Raw genomic sequence first — 4,168 nt, 5'->3', positions numbered from 1 at the left:
TATTTTTTCAGCTCTTTTCTTTTCATGAGTTCTGTGTGAGATGAGTTTTATGGCTCTACATCAAAAGTTACTGGGCCAAACTGCAAAATGCAGTCACTTTGATATCCCAAATACATGTAGATTACACAAGAACATTGTTTAAAAAAAACATAGTTATACTGAATTTCAACTGTAATTACTAATGGCTATCCATTCACCTGTATAGTTCGACATTTATTTCCATATGTACAATTCATTACTAGAAAAAGTGCAATATTTTTTTTGTATTTCCCCATGGATGTGAATGCATTCTGTCAAATAATGTAATAACAAATAGAATTGATTAGATACAAATTATGATAGTGAATTAGCTTATCCCGTTGATAGTAGTTGTGACAACACTGACTGAAAATTGGCTGATATTCCAGATTATATTTCTTATTTAATCTTTTTCATAAAATTGATCACTTCTTTGTATTTGAAAGAAAGAAAAAAAAAATAGTTGCTTTTATGGCTGATAACACTTTATCAGAAGTCTCTAAGCACTCTACAGTAGTGCAGCATAATTACCCTGGCTTCAGCACAGCAGCTGCATTTCAAGGAATAAATTCCTACCAGGTACCCATTGACTTTACCTGGGTTGAGTGCAGCACAATGTGGGTAAAATTTTTGCTGAAGGAAAACATGCCATGGCTTAGAATCAAACCCACTTCCCTCAGATTGAAAGACAAGAGTCCTAACCCCTTGACCACGATGCCCCCCCCCCCTCCCCATAAATGGATGATAGACAAAGAAGCATTGCAATTACAATAGCTGAGTTGTAGTTAATCCTTTTCCCAACTGCCCTTTTCTCAAAAGTTTTGTTGCCGGATTAACATGCTAGCAAATATATATATAGATATATATATAATTCATATATGTATTTTAAATATTACTCTACATTGATTTCTTTGTCCTGTAGAAAATTACATGATCAAATGTTAAAGTGAAGTAGTACTTTTGTTTATGCAGCAAATTAGTATGCTTCCAATCATCATTCTATGTTAGATATGAAAATATAAACTTAAATGATGTGAAATTCATGTAACAAGTTTTTAGCATGAGTTTATTATGTGTCTGTGTTGAGCATTCAGTAGTTTTAGAGTGATGTTGGGGAGATAATGGATTGTGTTTATGCAACCTCATGATTCAAAACACAAACATAAATTATGGTTACTTCTGAATCTGGGTTTAGTCAACCCTCATTCCAATGCCGTTCCTCCCTCACTTCAAGCCTAGCCAATGCTAAATTGCGTTTAATTGCGAAAGGGCAATATTAATTTCCCAACAATTTATACTGCTAATGTGTGAAGTGAAAGCAAAGAATGCCATTGGCTAAGCGTAGTATAGCATGAACAATGACGTCATAGAATCATGATTCAAATCACTGTTACGTTTATTCAACATCTTTTAACATGTTTCTACAGAAACGTCTTTACAAACGCCACTATTTCCATTTTTCATGTTTGATTTGAAACACGTTTACTTTTACTTCTGACGAAATGCAAACGTAATTTTGCAGAAATCTATTTCTAAACATGTTTCAGGGTTCTAGGGTTGAAAAGTGGCACATAAACACTGCCACAACACTCTTGACATAAAGTAGAGTTGTAGTTTATTTGATATTAAAAGCTATGAATCCAGTGACCAGGAAATAACAATTGTGAAGCGCTTTGAGCAGTCATAGATCGATAAAGTTCTATATAAAAGCCAATTAGTAGTAGTAGTAGTAATAGTAGTAGTAGCAGTAGTAGTAGTAGTAGTATTACAAAATCTATGTGGAATAGCCTCCCTGAAGACATCGAAACTTCAACCTCTCTATGCACCTTGAGCTATGAATAGAATAGACTTGGGGGTTTATAATGATAGAAGAAAAGGGTTTGTTTTTAATAGTATGCCAGTTATACTTGTAACAATTGAGATGTATTGAAAGGGAAGCTCTGATAAGTTGGTTTTGATAAAAGCAGTAAAGAAAATATCGGTGAAGATATGATGAAAATCCATTAAAAAGAATAGTTTTGAAGTATTAATTTGTGACTTCCCCATATAGGATGTAATATGAATTCCATTAATTTCCATTTTTTACTGGATTATGATGAAAAATAATGATTTCTCTTACAGAAGGGGGCATGAAATAAATTGGGGGAATTTGTATCACATGTCATGGAGGAGATGTTTGCCCGGATGCTTGTAATATATTCATAACTCTGTTATTCTGTATACAAATTTCATCAAACCTTCACCAATATTTTCTCTAATTTTTCTGCTTTTATTAAACCAACTTATTATCAGCGTAAACTTCCTCTTTAAATTTGTATAAAAACATTCTTAAAAAGGAACCAGATTTAACTTTATTCGTATGCAGTATCGCCACCCGCACAGATCCCGTTTCCTTAATGTTCCAAACCCAAATACTTGATCAACAAAGACAGTTTTATTTGTATCAAGACATGCAGTGAGGCATGAAAAAATAACAATTGATATCAGATTGGTAGATGTTACACCGTTTGATCATCTACAGAATGCTAGAGGATTGATGGAAGGTCCGTTGATGCGTTTCTTGTACTTTTATGGAGGTTGTCTTGCAAATGGGGGTTTCCAAACTCGAAATGACTTTTGGAACGCATGAAGAAACAAAAAATGAAAACAAAAATATCCGCCAAAGGTTATAGGGCTGATTTAGAAGCCCCTAGATTTAAAACTGATTTGAGTGAGGTCTTGGCCCTGACATTACCGAGGCCATGGTGGCAATGAGGCAATTGTTCCACTCTTAGGCTCCGTGGATAAGATTTTGTCAAAAAAAGAGGTTCGAATTAATAACACAAAAATGACTGACATTCATTTTCATTGGATAAGAAAATTAGTACTACATTTGATATACAATCACACAGCCAAAGAAGAGCAGAAAAAATATATATGAGAGAAAAAAAAGAAAGACGGGGAGAGAGGAAGATACAAAAAATGTGAAAGGAAGAAAAAGGAAAAATGGCAAAGGAAGATAGAAAGGGGGAATAAAAACAAAAAAGAAGGAAAAAGAAAGGAAGTAAATAAGACTGAAATGCATAAAAAGATTAAATAAATAATCGGACAGAGATAAATACACTTTAAATTTTCGAGACTGAGACTAGATTACTTTACTGATTCGATCTGGTTATATAACCCTCTTTATCAGGCACTCGTAGCCTCGTCAATATTTGGATGTTTCTCGATTGAGAGTAGGCCATTATGTTGGTAGATCTATCTTTAAACAACGAATCCGCTCGATATAAAGATCGCAATAATAACGAATTCAGTGTATAAAAGACAGAAGAGAAGAAAACTGGGTGGACTGAGGGAGGGATATAGAGGGTAGACTCAAGCAGGGATTTATACGTAATGATATGATGATAATAGTGCTCTTCCCAACTGGGAGGAGCACATAGAAAAGAAAATTGTAAATGGAAATATATAAAATATGAATTGTATTCTTTTGTATTCTATTGTAAGGCGCATAAAGAAACATTCTGTTTATTTCGCGCTATATAAGTGATGTATTTTCTGTCGTGTTGATAAAATTTGTTACTCTTTCTTGGGCTATATTCTTTGTTTAAAATAATAGTCTTGGGTATGTAATGGACGAATAGACTATACGTGAAGAGATATAAACACGATAAACTAGATTGTAAAAATAAAAAAGCAAAAGAAGGGAAATTATACAAGAAGTTTTTAAGAGTGAAAAAGATAGTTACTTAAACCATCTGGATATATTTACCGCACGAAATTTAGAGGATATAAACCACTGAATCTGATTAAAGGCGTCGATATCGTGAAATCATGATGACTTCGCAAAAGATAATTTGAAATCAGTAGGGCCTCTATCGCTTTTGTTTGTTGCTCTAATACATCTATTGACAAAATCTTCGGATTGTCTCTATTATTTAAGTTTGGAGCTGAATAGATTGGCCGGAGAAAAGTTGAATAAGAAATTGCTGAAGCGAAGCAATCCCCAATCCGTTATAACCCGCCTATAAAGTTGTTGCTACGCGACAGCGAACTGTGTACATGTATCGCCAGACCGCGCCTGCGCAGATTGACCGCTGCATTATTTGCGTACGATGGTAACAACGTGTATGCATATAGTGCAACAAGTGGGCCAAAGAAAATAATGCCC

The sequence above is a fragment of the Lytechinus pictus genome, chromosome 7, assembly GCF_037042905.1.
Source record: "Lytechinus pictus isolate F3 Inbred chromosome 7, Lp3.0, whole genome shotgun sequence".
NCBI lineage: Eukaryota > Metazoa > Echinodermata > Echinoidea > Temnopleuroida > Toxopneustidae > Lytechinus > Lytechinus pictus.
The sequence above is the reverse complement of the archived record's forward strand: the minus strand, read 5'-3'. Positions refer to the sequence as shown.